The following is a 16,436-nucleotide window of genomic DNA, read 5'->3' on the forward strand; positions in this document are numbered from 1 at the left end:
CTGGGCCTTGGAGCTGCTCTTCTCCTCTGCTCTCTTCCTCTGACAGACTGACTGACCCTGATCTAAGATGGTTCCCACCTTATATACTCCCTCTATGTGTGAGCTCAGGTGACCAGCACCCAATGAGCTCCTAGCACTACCCAGACTGCTCCCCCTATCTGCCCCTACACTACTGGGATGTTCCAACCCCCTCCCACTCCAGCCAGGGACAGACACTGTCGTACCTGCACATTTCTCTAGTGGGAGTACCATTGATCTGTCCCCCGGAAATGGGATGTATGTAGTGCATGCAGCCTACTGAGCTCAGTTCCACACTCCATCCTTACCCGGGAGTGGAATACCACACCTCTGGCTTGAGGCGTAATACCCCTGTAGCAGCCGAATCCTCAGGGTGCTACACATACATTGCTTGCAAGTCTCTACAAGCGTAAGGAACAGAAATGAAGGGGCATAGCCATATACTTTAGAAATCAATGGTGGGATGGGCCCCACAAATCAAAACTTTTTACATGTTACTATGAGATGTCAGAAGTTTGTTATTAGAACCAAACCATTAAGGTTGCATGTTGCAATAATGCTGGAATTTTAATTAATCTTTTTTTAGCCACTTGTAATTATGTAGCCTTAGCAGAATTGATGACCATGTCTGTATCAGCTATATATTCCCGACTATGACAAATAAAAGAGATTTTTAAAATGCCAAAGTTGATAACCTCTTTAAGTAAAACTGTTTTGAAATCAAGTGATAGATTCGAACTGGTGATATACTTCAGAATTGTTTGGTTGACAGCTATTCCTCCTAAGTTCTCAAAGTCATACATACATTGCTTGTTTGAGCATGCATGTGTTCTCAATAGGGAGAGATAAAATGGTCAATGCTTTAGGGTACCGTCTCACATAACGACGCATCAGCGATCCCGACAACGATGTGACCTGGCCGGCATCGCTGGTGCGTCGCTAAGTGATCGCTGGTGAGCTGTCAAACAGGCAGGCTCACCAGCGATCAGGGGAGCAGCGACATCGTGGAAAGAATCTTTCCACGATGTCCTGCTCCTGGTTACCAGCCTGCTGCTGAAGCAGGAGCAGGCTGGTAACCATGATAAACAGCGGGTTGCTAGGGGCACACGCGCACCTAGTAACGTAGGTGTATAAGTGACTTCCGATTTACACATACACCCCAGTGTGATCCTACCAATCAGAATTTCAGTCATCTGAGCAGGGCCGTATTTGGCATTCTTGCTTCCCATCAAACACCAAGTGTATAAAAAGGAGCTTTTAATGGAGATTACAAAGATGCAACAGAGACAGGACCTGACACCCAAACCTGGGACTAAATTTGATACCTCACCCATGTGGTGACATCACTTATTAATGGAAGGCTGGGGTCACACGTAGCGCTCGGCTCATGTCCAAGGGGTGTCTGCTAAGAAGCCATTTTCCTAATTGTTGCAGCGTCTGTCCGCTACATAATTAGAAAATAAAGTATGTTTTCCTATTGTTAAAGTGGTTCTACGAAAATAGAAAAAAAAAGAAGATAAAAACGTCATTAAAATTAAATTGTAAAATACCCCTTTGCAGAAGCACTCCCAATACATTTTTTATTTGCTAATCCTGTCTCAATAAGTGAGTTGTGCAAAAAATTACTTACCAGTCGCCATCTTCCCTGATTTCCAGCACCGCTCCGGTCCTATTCTGGCTCACATAACTGAATCTCCGGCTGGCGGGATCACACTGGGGTTTATGTGTGAATCGGAAGTCACTTTTACATGAAGTCTCGCTCCATAGACTTACATTGTATAAGTGACTTCCGATTTACACATACACCCCAGTGTGATCCTACCAATCAGAATTTCAGTCATCTGAGCAGGGCCGTATTTGGCATTCTTGCTGCCCTAGGCACTTTAAGTGGTCACATCCCCTACTGGTAAGTCAGACTAAGGCCACGTTCACAAGTTCAGCATTTGGTCAGTATTTTACCTCATTATTTGTAAACCAGAATCAGGAGTGGGTGAAAAATACAGAAGTGGTGATGTGTTTCTATTAAACCTTTTCCTCTGATTGTTCCACTCCTGATTTTGGCTTACAAATACTGAGGTAAAATACTGACCAAATACTGAACATGTGAACGTACTCTTTAGACAGTAGTTAAAGGGGTTATCCAGGACTTTATTTTTATTTTTTTTACTATGAGCCAAAAACTGTTGCTACCAACTTGCCTGATCTATCTGACGCCGGCTCAGAGCAGTCATTGACCGCTCCTGCTGGCAATTCAGCAGCTCTATGGCAATTTAAGAAGATTTAATGAGAACGCACCATCATCGTGTGCTTGAAATAATATAAACCAGAAGAGCATTACAAGATATCTGGCAGAACAGTCCTCAGCATGTCTGGAATTTCTTTAGTAACCAGATCTCCATTTTCATAAAAAAATATCTTAAACTCATTTAAAAAGTGATTGGTAAATCCATTTGAGCCACCCGCATCTGGTCTATCAAAATGTTTCCAGTATAACCAGCTATTGCCTAATCTTTATCAGTAGCAGCAATGCCATACTGAGGTTTCTTGGGTTCACTCACAGGCCACTTCCACCCTTGGGCCACTCTCGGACTAATTTTGGGCCACCTGCTCCCTCAGGCTACCTTTGGGCAACCCTCTAACCTCAGGTTACCCTTGTGCACCGCCCTCTGATCTCAGGCTATCCTTCGGCCACCTGCTCCCTCAGGCTACCTTTGGGCCACCCTCTAAATTCAGGTTACCCTTGCACCACCCTCTAGCCTCAGGCTATATTGGGCCACCTGATCCCTCAGGCTACTTTTGTTATGATCTGCTACAAGCACTAAGGAAAGACAGGAGATCTGTCCCTACAATAGAACTAAGCTAGATCCCTACTATGTAACGGGGAACCTGATCCTGCGATCAGACCCGCTAAAGTCCTCAGCTTGTCTGAACGAAGACCTATAGATATGAGGGAGGGATCCCTACAAGAACTAGGGACTGGGAGAAAGATGGACACCTCCTAGCAGAAATTGTAGCAGTAAAAAGACAAACAAAGAACATAGAGGTCAAAAGACCTAGCTAAACTGACTGAGAAAGGAAACAAAGCACCTGGCTAGTTTAAGAGTAGAAATTACAATGAAGTCCAGCAAGGCCAGAAGGGCGGAGCAGGATTAAATAGGCAAAAACGGTCATGTGACCAGCATAATAGAAAAAACCTAACAGGAGGGTTCTAACAGTACCCCCTCTTCTATGAGGATCCTCCGGATCCCTTAGGCCCAGGCTTATCAGGAAACCTCTTATAAACCTACAACAATAGCTAACCAGCCAAAGTAAATATAACCAAAAAGAAAAGAACCAAGGATGGAGGAGTGAAACCAATATCCACAAAAATATTATGAAGGACACTACTCACAATCGTAAGAAAAACAAAGTAATACTATTAAGAGTGAAGCAAATAATAATATTTTATTAAATAACAAACAATATTCCAGGGTAGATAAACGTAAAAAATATATGTAATTATAAATGGCTAAAAAGGTACGATCAGGGGTGAGCACAAGCAAACCCCAACAGAAAGAAGAGAAGACTCATGCCCAACTGCAGGCAAATATCCGTCTTGTGTACTTAAGTGTAAGTCCTGGGGCTCATGCCCAAGTCTCAGACTACACAAGGACACAGAGAAGTAAAATGACTAGGTTAGAACAGATAGGTGACCAATCTGGTCGGTAGGACCAGATAATAACAAAAATCACACACAATATATGGTCACACATTACCTTGAGTCATATTGGAGTATGAAGATATACAGTCTGCAGAACGGGAAACAAGCAGCGCGCCTCAAGTAAAACGCTCTGACAAGTCTGGAAGCAGAAACATCATCTGCCCTCACCCATGAGCTATCCTCGGGGCCGAAACCCTTCCAAGCGACGAGATACTGCAAACTCCCTCTATACCGTCTAGAATTAAGGATGCGGGAAATTTCATATTCCCCGTCCTCCACCACCGGAGGAACGGTGGCAGTGGCGTCTCTATCTGATACATAAGCTTTTTTCAATAGAGAAACATGAAACACCGGATTAATCTTCCAGGAGGTAGGAACCTCCAACCGAACAGCAGATTGGTTAACTACCTGAAGCACCTTAAATGGCCCTACAAACTTGGGACCCAATTTTTTAGAAGGAATCCTCAACCGCAGATTCTTAGAGGACAGCCAAACCATGTCACCAACCGTAAACAAAACCTCTTGACGTTTCCTGTCAAAGTACCTCTTAGATTTTTTGTTAGCCTCCTGAAGATTACCACGCACATCCGTCCAAACTCTTTCCAAATCACCGGAAAAACTCTCCTCCTCAGGCACAGCCGATACCAATTTGGAGAATGACCCAAAAGACGGATGTCTCCCAGAACAACAAAAAAAGGCGAACACCCAGCAGAAGAGGATGTATGGTTGTGAAGAGCAAATTCAGCAAGCGGCAGAAACTCAGACCACCCCTCTTGATTGTCTGCCACAAAACAACGCAAGAACTGCTCAACATCCTGGTTCTTCCTTTCTGTCTGGCCATTAGACTCAGGATGATATCCAGATGAAAATGACAAATGAACTCCCAACCTGTCACAAAGGCACGCCAAAAACGAGCCACGAACTGAGGTCCCCTATCAGAAACAATGTCAGTAGGAACACCATGGAGTCTGACAATCTCCTTGACAAAGGCCTTAGCGAGTGTCTTAGCGCAGGGCAGTTTGATGAAGGGAACCAAGTGACACATCTTGCTAAAACGGTCCACGACCACCCAGATGACCGTGAAACCCTCAGAGGGGGGAAGGTCAGTAATAAAGTCCATAGCCAGATGTGTCCAAGGTGCACTAGGAACCTCCAGAGGGCAAAGCAACCCCGCAGCAGGAGTATGTGAAGACTTAGATCTAGCACACACAGTACATTGACGCACCCACTTAATGACCTCCTTCTGCCATCCAGGCCACCAAAAACTGCGACCCACAAGTCTCTTGGTCTCAGAAATTCCAGGATGACCTGCCAACCGAGACTCATGACACTCAACAAACAAATCTCTCCTAAAGGTCCTAGACACAAACAACCTCCCATGGGGAGTGTTAGATGGGGCATTCTCCTGTGCTTTAAGAATCTCATCTTCCAAAACGGAGTCCAATGCAGCAATCACAACACCTTCTTGTAAAATGCTCTCCTCTTCCTCAGCACTGACCATGGGAGAAAAGCTGCGAGACAAAGCATCAGCTTTAACATTCTTGGTACCCGGGATGTAAGTAACGGAAAAATTAAACCGCGAAAAAAAAAGTGCCCACCTAGCCTGACGGGCATTCAAGCGCTTGGCAGCATCAAGATAGATCAGATTTTTATGATCAGTGAAAACCTGAATGGGAAAATCAGCACCTTCCAAGAGATGACGCCAGTGTTCAAATGCGAGTTTAATAGCCAGCAATTCCCAATTACCAATATCGTAATTAAGTTCAGTCTCAGAAATTATTTTTGAAAAAAAAGCACAGGGATGTACTCCATCCTTGTTTTCCTGAGACAACACCGCACCGACCCCCACAAAAGAAGCATCAACCTCAACCAAAAACGGCTTAGTCACATCAGGCTGCATAAGGATGGGGGCAGAGCTGAACCTCTCCTTTAGAAACACAAAAGCTTCAATGGCCTCAGTAGTCCACTGAACCGTATTAGAACCTTTCCTGGTGAGATCGGTCAGTGGTTTAACAATAATAGAAAAATTTTTAATGAATTTTCTGTAATAATTGACGAAACCCAAAAACCTCTGTATCAATTTCAAACCAATAGGCCTAGGCCATTCCTGCACAGCTTGAACTTTCACCGGGTCCATCTCAAAGCCCTCGCTGGAGATAATGTAGCCCAAAAAACTAATTCTCTGTACAGCGAACTGACATTACTCCAGCTTAGCAAAAAGCGAATTGTCAATCAATAACTGCAATACCTCACGTACGCTCCGCCAATGAGACTCCAGGTCAGGCGAATAAATCAAAATGTCATCCAAATACACAACCACATTTTTGCCGATCAAAGGTCTAAGTATGCCATTAATAAGATTCTGAAAAAATGCTGGTGCATTGGTAAGACCAAAAGGCATAACCAAATTCTCAAAATGACCCACAGGAGTGTTAAAAGCAGTCTTCCATTCATCACCCTCCTTCATGCGCAACAAATTGTATGCCCCCCGGAGATCAATTTTAGAGAGCCACTTGGCCCCCACTAACTGGTTAAACAAATCAGGAATCAATGGCAGTGGGTAGGGATTGCGTACAGTAATTTTATTAATCTCGCGAAAGTCCAAACAAGGACGTAAACCGCCGTCCTTTTTTTTAACAAAAAAAAATCCAACAGCCACAGGTGACTTAGAGGGTCTGATATGACCGGCGGCCAAGCTCGTCTGTATGTATTCCTCCAAAGCCTTTCTCTCAGGAATAGTCAGATTAAATAAACGACTTTTAGGAAGAGTCGCTCCAGGGACAAATCGTAGTCTCTATGGGGAGGCAAAATTTGCGACTCCTCCTCAGAAAAAACTTTCCAAAAATCCTGAATTGGTACAGGTAATTCCCCTTTATCCACAGCAGCAATGCGCCCGTTACAACACTTGTCATGACACTTAGGGCTCCAGGACTTAATTTCATTGGTAGACCAATCCAGTACAGGATTGTGCAATTTTAACCAGGGCAACCCCAAAACTACTGGAGAAGGCAAATTATTTAATACCACCAAATCCAAATTTTCTTGGTGAATACCATTAATAGTGAGGGGAAATTCATGAACCTTGTGAGTAGCACATTTCAAGGGAGAGCCATCGACAGAAACCACGGCAATAAGGGATGACAAAGGTTTGGGTTTTAAATTAAGTTTTTCCAAGAATTCCCCATCAATCACATTCAGAGTTGAACCACAATCCACAAATACCCGAAATTCAGTTAATTCTTCCTGAGCTGCGGTGGTAGCAGAAAGAAATACACCCTTAATGTTTAAACAGGCTATACGGGCGTAACTGACCTTTTTTTTTTCTTTGTTCATACGAAGCACACAGTTCTTAATGAAATGGTCAGATTTGCCGCAATAAAAGCACAAACCTTCAGAAAACCTGCGGTCTTTTTCCTGAGAGCGGGATGACATCGCCCCAATCTCCATCGGCTCTCCAGTGTCAGTACAGTCCCTCTCAAGACTCGGAGCTGACATGGCAGAGGATTTACTCTCATCAACCCTTGCACGCAGTCTCCTGTCCACCCGTATAGCTAATTGCATTGCCTCCTGCAAGTTTCCAGGTGTAGGATAAGCAATCAGCAGATCCTTAACCCTTTCACCTAGCCCAGCAAGAAACAAACTTTTCAGAGCTGAATCGTTCCACCCCACCTGAGCAGACCACCGACGGAAGTGAGTACAATAATTTTCCACATTACCTGATCCCTGCCTCAAATGTCTCAATTCCGTCTCAGCTGATGAGACACGATCAGGATCATCATACAACAACCCCAAAGCAGAAAAAAAAACATCCACTGATCTAAAGCATGGATCACTAGGTTGGAGAGAAAAGACCCATCCCTGAGGTTCTTTGCGCAAAAGTGACATTATGAACCCTATGCGCTGTGATTCATCACCAGAGGATCTGGGTCTCAAACGAAAATACAATAAACAAGCATTTTTAAAGGAAAAAAAATCTTGTTGTTCACCAAAAAATAAATCAGGCAATCGTACCTTTGGCTCCACAAAATGCGCTCCAGAACAGCTACTGACGTGTTGTTGGAGCTCGGCCACCTCCAGAGAGAGTCCCTGCAGGCGTTGAGACAAATCCTGAACCGACACCATGATGGAAACTGGAGGTCTTTCCTTAGAGAATTTTTTTCGGCTGGACTTACTGTTATGATCTGCTACAAGCACTAAGGAAAGACAGGAGATCTGTCCCTACAATAGAACTAAGCTAGATCCCTGCGATGTAACTGGGAACCTGATCCTGCGATCAGACCCGCTAAAGTCCTCAGCTAGTCTGAACGAAGACCTATAGATGTGAGGGAGGGATCCCTACAAGAACTAGGGACTGGGAGAAAGATGGACACCTCCTAGCAGAAATTGTAGCTGTAAAAAGACAAACAAACAACATAGAACATAGAGGTCAAAAGACCTTGCTAAACTGACTGAGAAAGGAAACAAAGCACCTGGCTGGCTTAAGAGTAGAAATTACAATGAAGTCCAGCAAGGCCAGAAGGGCGGAGCAGGATTAAATAGGCAAAAACGGTCATGTAACAAGCATAATAGAAAAAACCTAACAGGAGAGTTCTAACAACTTTTGGGCCAGCCTCTAACCTCGTTACTCTTGCACCACCCTCTAGCCTCAGGCTATCCTTGGGTCACCTTCCACCCTCGGGCTACCTTTACACCTCCCTCTAATCTCAGGCTATCCTTGGACCACCTTCCACCCTCGGGCTACTCTTGCACCTCCCTCTAATCTCAGGCTATCCTTGGGCCACCTTCCACCCTCGGGCTACCTTTGGGCCACCCTCGGGCTACTCTTGGGATGCCCTCCACCTTCAGCCACCCTTCACCCTCAGGTCAACCTCCACCCTTAGCCCCACATGGGCATGTCAAGTTCTTATTTGCATCATAAGGTCAAGTAAGTTATTTGTGAATAGTCTCATAAGAATAAGACCCATTTTTGTGTCTAGTGACAGTCCAGTGCCCACCGAGGAATCCTCTGCTACTTTGATAGGACAGTTCAACACTAGATTGTAGTACTTATGTGGACTGAGAATTTCACTTTCCAGTCAGTGCAACAATCGTAATAATTTAAAAAAAAACAGTATGGTACAAGATTATTATATTTCTTTTTGTATTTGCATTTTATCAGACTAAGGCCAAGTGCAGATCAGTTTTTGAAAAATTGTCAGAGTTTCATCCAGAAAATTTGGACGATTTTCATCTTATGTTCGTGTGACATGTGCAATCTGTTTTCATACATCTACATGAAATCATGTTCATGATCAAATACAGTTTCCTAGGTTAATAATAGAAATGTATTCGTAAAAATCGGATGCCACGCGGATGTTCTGTGCAGAACCCTTTTTTTTTTAAAGCACACATGATCTTGAATGGGTAAGTCTCACCCGATGTACGCAAAAAAGTAGTTCATGATGCGATTTTCTTTTCACGGATAGTCGGACTCAGAGGAAAGTCCTTCATCTGAACACCACTATTGAATAACATGGGTCAGTGTGCTGTGCATGAACTGTCCGATCAAAAGTTTGACAGCACAAGTCCAATTTATAAGCTCACCTGCATTAGCCTTAAGGCTAAAATCAATCATAAAGGTTTCTTTTATGGAGAAAGTGCTGGATTGCACATTGGATTGTTTGTGAATCTCTAAGCTCAGGCAAGGGCTGAACTTTGCAACTTTGCAGATGGGTACAGGAGCTGCCTTGTATTTAGGGATCATTCTGACTAGCGTTTTTTTACATTCATGTGCTGTCTGTGTAAAACGAATAGCATTTTCCCAGAACTCGGACCAATGTGAATCAAAAAGGTGGTTTCCATTAGTATTTGGAAAATCAATGGATGCATAGAAAAAACTGATGCCATACGGACACCATATGTATGGCGTCCATTTTTAATGGATCCATTGCAATTAGTAAAATAGAAAAATGTATTTTGCTTTGTATTATCATTTCACTGCTAATATATAAAAATTGATGTCATTTGAATGAATAAAAAATGGATATCTGGATGTCATATGGATGGCACATTGAGAACTCTACAGATTATAAGTCATACATTTTTTTCTAGATAAAAAACAGATAATTTTACGTATATTTGTCTGAACCTAGCCTTACATGCACTAGTGTGGTCCATAAATTCGTCTAGGCTAACACATGCTGCAATATTTCAACATGGATTTGAGATCTGTGTGCAAAATAGTCAGTATGCACTCGCATATGGGCTAACATCGGTCCGTGTGAAGTCTGTTCCGCACATGGGCCGAAAATAATGCACATAACATAGCCTAAGGCAGAATTCAGACATTTGTTATGCACAATCTGTGTACAGACCATGATGTACGGACTGGCTTCAATTCCCTCGAGCCCAAAATCAACAGTCTCACGCAATTCCGAATTCAGCCTTAATATGTCCAATGATTGAACTGTAAATGTTAAGATAGAGAAATATATTTTTAGAAATGGAAATAATTTTCAATAATGTTTATATGCATGGCTCTAGACGTATTTTTTTTAACTGATGTAAAAGCTTCAATTGTAGGAATTAATGAATTTATTTTGCTCGCTTATATAGCACCATTAATTTCCACAGAAATTTACATCACCACTGTCCGTATAGAAGCTCACAATCTAAATTCCATATCTGTATGTCTTTGGAGTGTGGGAAGAAACCCACTCAAACATGGGGAGAACATACAAACTCGACATAGATGTTGTCCTTGGTGGAATTTGAACCCAGGACCCCAGTGCTGAAAAAGCAACAATGTTAACCACTGAGTTAATGGGAACCTGTTACATTCTCAAATGCTATTAATCTGCCGATATAAAGTTAATCTGCAGGTTAATCGTGTTCTAAAGCTGTTGGCTGCTTTCAGTCATAGAGGCATGGCTGATGTGGCTTCAGTCAACACTCAGTACATAGTGAGTGGCAACTGAAATCACGCCCTAGCACTGACTGAAAGCTGGCTCACCAGTGCATCAATATAGAGTTGGCTCTCAGTCAGTGCTGATTACAGTGCTGGTGCTGCTTACTTTGTACTGAACGGTGACTGAAGCCGTGCCCGCTCAACTCTATGGCTGAAAGCCTGAGGGTGCCTAGAGGAATATAGTTAATTTACTTTCGGTAGCCGGACTTTCAGTCCAGCGGCCGGGCAGGTTTAGAATGCTATTAACCTGCAGATTAACCCCATATCTGCAGGTTAATAGCATTGTGAGACAAGACAGGTTTCCTCCTGACCTCCATGCTTCCCCATAGGCAGAAAAAAATCAAATGATACAAGAATTTTGCAACAATTTCAATTTACATTTATAGGGCACCTATCACTTTAAAAAACTTCCGGTTTATCAGACAATTTGATTGTTGGCACAACAATCTGGGCACTAAAAACCCTGTATACTGCTAAAACGAAGGATCTCTCTCTATACCTTTATATAATGCTCTGATTGGCTGTCCTCAGAGTTCATTGTGTGGTGTACAGATTTCATAGAACATCTACTTTCTATAAATCCATACATTGCTTTCAAGTCTCTACAAGCGTAAGGAACAGAAATGAAGGGGCATAGCCATATACTTTAGAAATCAATGGTGGGATGGGCCCCACAAATCAAAACTTTTTACATGTTACTATGAGATGTCAGAAGTTTGTTATTAGAACCAAACCATTAAGGTTGCATGTTGCAATAATGCTGGAATTTTAATTAATCTTTTTTTAGCCACTTGTAATTATGTAGCCTTAGCAGAATTGATGACCATGTCTGTATCAGCTATATATTCCCGACTATGACAAATAAAAGAGATTTTCAAAATGCCAAAGTTGATAACCTCTTTAAGTAAAACTGTTTTGAAATCAAGTGATAGATTCGAACTGGTGATATACTTCAGAATTGTTTGGTTGACAGCTATTCCTCCTAAGTTCTCAAAGTCATACATACATGGCTTGTTCGAGCATGCATGTGTTCTCAATAGGGAGAGATAAAATGGTCAATGCTTTAGGGTACCGTCTCACATAACGACGCACCAGCGATCCCGACAACGATGTGACCTGGCCGGTATCGCTGGTGCGTCGCTAAGTGATCGCTGGTGAGCTGTCAAACAGGCAGGCTCACCAGCGATCAGGGGAGCAGCGACATCGTGGAAAGAATCTTTCCACGATGTCCTGCTCCTGGTTACCAGCCTGCTGCTGAAGCAGGAGCAGGCTGGTAACCATGATAAACAGCGGGTTGCTAGGGGCACACGCGCACCTAGTAACGTAGGTGTATAAGTGACTTCCGATTTACACATACACCCCAGTGTGATCCTACCAATCAGAATTTCAGTCATCTGAGCAGGCCCGTATTTGGCATTCTTGCTTCCCATCAAACACCAAGTGTATAAAAAGGAGCTTTTAATGGAGATTACAAAGATGCAACAGAGACAGGACCTGACACCCAAACCTGGGACTAAATTTGATACCTCACCCATGTGGTGACATCACTTATTAATGGAAGGCTGGGGTCACACGTAGCGCTCGGCTCATGTCCAAGGGGTGTCTGCTAAGAAGCCATTTTCCTAATTGTTGCAGCGTCTGTCCGCTACATAATTAGAAAATAAAGTATGTTTTCCTATTGTTAAAGTGGTTCTACGAAAATAGAAAAAAAAAGAAGATAAAAACGTCATTAAAATTAAATTGTAAAATACCCCTTTGCAGAAGCACTCCCAATACATTTTTTATTTGCTAATCCTGTCTCAATAAGTGAGTTGTGCAAAAAATTACTTACCAGTCGCCATCTTCCCTGATTTCCAGCACCGCTCCGGTCCTATTCTGGCTCACATAACTGAATCTCCGGCTGGCGGGATCACACTGGGGTTTATGTGTGAATCGGAAGTCACTTTTACATGAAGTCTCGCTCCATAGACTTACATTGTATAAGTGACTTCCGATTTACACATACACCCCAGTGTGATCCTACCAATCAGAATTTCAGTCATCTGAGCAGGGCCGTATTTGGCATTCTTGCTGCCCTAGGCACTTTAAGTGGTCACGTCCCCTACTGGTAAGTCAGACTAAGGCCACGTTCACAAGTTCAGCATTTGGTCAGTATTTTACCTCATTATTTGTAAACCAGAATCAGGAGTGGGTGAAAAATACAGAAGTGGTGATGTGTTTCTATTAAACCTTTTCCTCTGATTGTTCCACTCCTGATTTTGGCTTACAAATACTGAGGTAAAATACTGACCAAATACTGAACATGTGAACGTACTCTTTAGACAGTAGTTAAAGGGGTTATCCAGGACTTTATTTTTATTTTTTTTACTATGAGCCAAAAACTGTTGCTACCAACTTGCCTGATCTATCTGACGCCGGCTCAGAGCAGTCATTGACCGCTCCTGCTGGCAATTCAGCAGCTCTATGGCAATTTAAGAAGATTTAATGAGAACGCACCATCATCGTGTGCTTGAAATAATATAAACCAGAAGAGCATTACAAGATATCTGGCAGAACAGTCCGCAGCATGTCAGGAATTTCTTTAGTAACCAGATCACCATTTTCATAAAAAAATATCTTAAACTCATTTAAAAAGTGATTGGTAAATCCATTTGAGCCGCCCGCATCTGGTCTATCAAAATGTTTCCAGTATAACCAGCTGTTGCCTAATCTTTATCAGTAGCCGCAATGCCATACTGAGGTTTCTTGGGTTCACTCACAGGCCACTTCCACCCTTGGGCCACTCTCTGACTAATTTTGGGCCACCTGCTCCCTCAGGCTACCTTTGGGCCACCCTCTAACCTCAGGTTACCCTTGTGCACCGCCCTCTGATCTCAGGCTATCCTTCGGCCACCTTCTCCCTCAGGCTACCTTTGGGCCACCCTAAAAACCTATATATATGACACATGAACTAGATGAGGTATAAAATATAACATTTATTAATAATAATTTAAAAATACATAATTAGAATAAAAGATAGGGATAGGGAGCACAAAAAAAGAGGTCACAGAGGTAAGAAGCAGCAATACTAGGATTAACATGCAAGAAATGAGTACATCAAAACCATTCTCAACATGAAGTGTTGTAATGGTGTATATGTAGATAGTAAAGTGAGACAGTGGTAAAGTGCAATGTGCTAATATACTTCCCACAGTGTTAGATATATACTAAAATAACCAGACAAGGTGAGAATGGTGTACAAAAGTAGAGCATGTATTACATAATTGAGCTGGTACTGACCGGTGAGACCTAGATCCAACGCGCGTTTCGCCGAAGCTTTCACATATCCTTGTGAAAGCTTCGGTGAAACGCGCGTTGGATCTATGTCTCACGGGTCAGTACCAGCTCAATTATGTAATACATGCTCTACTTTTGTACACCATTCTCACCTTGTCTGGTTATTTTAGTATATATCTAACACTGTGGGAAGTATATTAGCACATTGCACTCTACCACTGTCTCACTTTACTATCTACATATACACCATTACAACACTTCATGTTGAGAATGGTTTTGATGTACTCATTTCTTGCATGTTAATCCTAGTATTGCTGCTACTTACCTCTGTGACCTCTTTTTTGTGCTCCCTTTCCCTATCTTTTATTCTAATTATGTATTTTTAAATTATTATTAATAAATGTTATATTTTATACCTCATCTAGTTCATGTGTCATATATATAGGTTTTTTGGTTGAACAGACACATTTACATATAGTTATTTTGTTTCACACTGACTATTTAATCTTTGGGCCACCCTCTAAACTCAGGTTACCCTTGCACCACCCTCTAGCCTCAGGCTATCTTGGGCCACCTGCTCCCTCAGGCTACTTTTGGGCCACCCTCTAACCTCGTTACTCTTGCACCACCCTCTAGTCTCAGGCTATCCTTGGGTCACCTTCCACCCTCGGGCTACCTGTACACCTCCCTCTAATCTCAGGCTTTACTTGGACCACCTTCCACCCTCGGGCTATTCTTGCACCTCCCTCTAATCTCAGGCTATCCTTGGGCCACCTTCCACCCTCGGGCTACCTTTGGGCCACCCTCGGGCTACTCTTGGGATGCCCTCCACCTTCAGCCACCCTTCACCCTCAGGTCAACCTCCACCCTTAGCCCCACATGGGCATGTCAAGTTCTTATTTGCATCATAAGGTCAAGTAGGTTATTTGTGAATAGTCTCATAAGAATAAGACCCATTTTTGTGTCTAGTGACAGTCCAGTGCCCACCGAGGAATCCTCTGCTACTTTGATAGGACAGTTCAACACTAGATTGTAGTACTTATGTGGACTGAGAATTTCACTTTCCAGTCAGTGCAACAATCTTAATAATTAAAAAAAAATCAGTATGGTACAAGATTATTATATTTCTTTTTGTATTTGCATTTTATCAGACTAAGGCCAAGTGCAGATCAGTTTTTGAAAAATTGTCAGAGTTTCATCCAGAAAATTTGGACGATTTTCATCTTATGTTCATGTGACATGTGCAATCTGTTTTCATACATCTACATTAAATCATGTTCATGATCAAATACAGTTTCCTAGGTTAATAATAGAAATGTATTAGTAAAAATCGGATGCCACGCGGATGTTCTGTGCAGAATCCGTTTTTTTTTTAAAGCACACATGAGCATGAATGGGTAAGTCTCACCCGATGTACGCAAAAAAGTAGTCCATGATGCGATTTTCTTTTCACGGATAGTCGGACTCAGAGGAAAGTCCTTCATCTGAACACCACTATTGAATAACATGGGTCAGTGTGCTGTGCATGAACTGTCCGATCAAAAGTTTGATAGCACAAGTCCAATTTATAAGCTCACCTGCATTAGCCTTAAGGCTAAAATCAATCATAACGAAGGTTTCTTTTATGGAGAAAGTGCTGGATTGCACATTGGATTGTTTGTGAATCTCTAAGCTCAGGCAAGGGCTGAACTTTGCAACTTTGGAGTTGGCTACAGGAGCTGCCTTGTATTTAGGGATCATTCTGACTAGCGTTTTTTTACATTCATGTGCTGTCTGTGTAAAACGAATAGCATTTTCCCAGAACTCGGACCAATGTGAATCAAAAAGATAGTTTCCATTAGTATTTGGAAAATCAATGGATGCATAGAAAAAACTGATGCCATACGGACACCATATGTATGGCGTCCATTTTTAATGGATCCATTGCAATTAGTAAAATAGAAAAATGTATTTTGCTTTGTATTATCATTTCACTGCTAATATATAAAAATTGATGTCATTTGAATGAAAAAAAAATGGATATCTGGATGTCATATGGATGGCACATTGAGAACTCTACAGATTATAAGTCATACATTTTTTTCTAGATAAAAAACAGATAATTTTACGTATATTTGTCTGAACCTAGCCTTACATGCACTAGTGTGGTCCATAAATTCGTCTAGGCTAACACATGCTGCAATATTTCAACATGGATTTGAGATCTGTGTGGAAAATAGTCAGTATGCACTCGCATATGGGCTAACATCGGTCCGTGTGAAGTCTGTTCCGCACATGGGCCGAAAATATGCACATAACATAGCCTAAGGCAGAATTCAGACATTTGTTATGCACAATCTGTGTACAGACCATGATGTACGGACTGGCTTCAATTCCCTCGAGCCCAAAATCAACAGTCTCGCGCAATTCAGAATTCAGCCTTAATCTGTCCAATGATTGAACTGTAAATGTTAAGATAGAGAAATATATTTTTAGAAATGGAAATAATTTTCAATA

Source organism: Phyllobates terribilis, unplaced genomic scaffold (assembly GCF_046119375.1).
Source record: "Phyllobates terribilis strain yellow unplaced genomic scaffold, ASM4611937v1 Scaffold_1__5_contigs__length_1240528914, whole genome shotgun sequence".
NCBI classification, from domain to species: Eukaryota; Metazoa; Chordata; class Amphibia; order Anura; family Dendrobatidae; genus Phyllobates; species Phyllobates terribilis.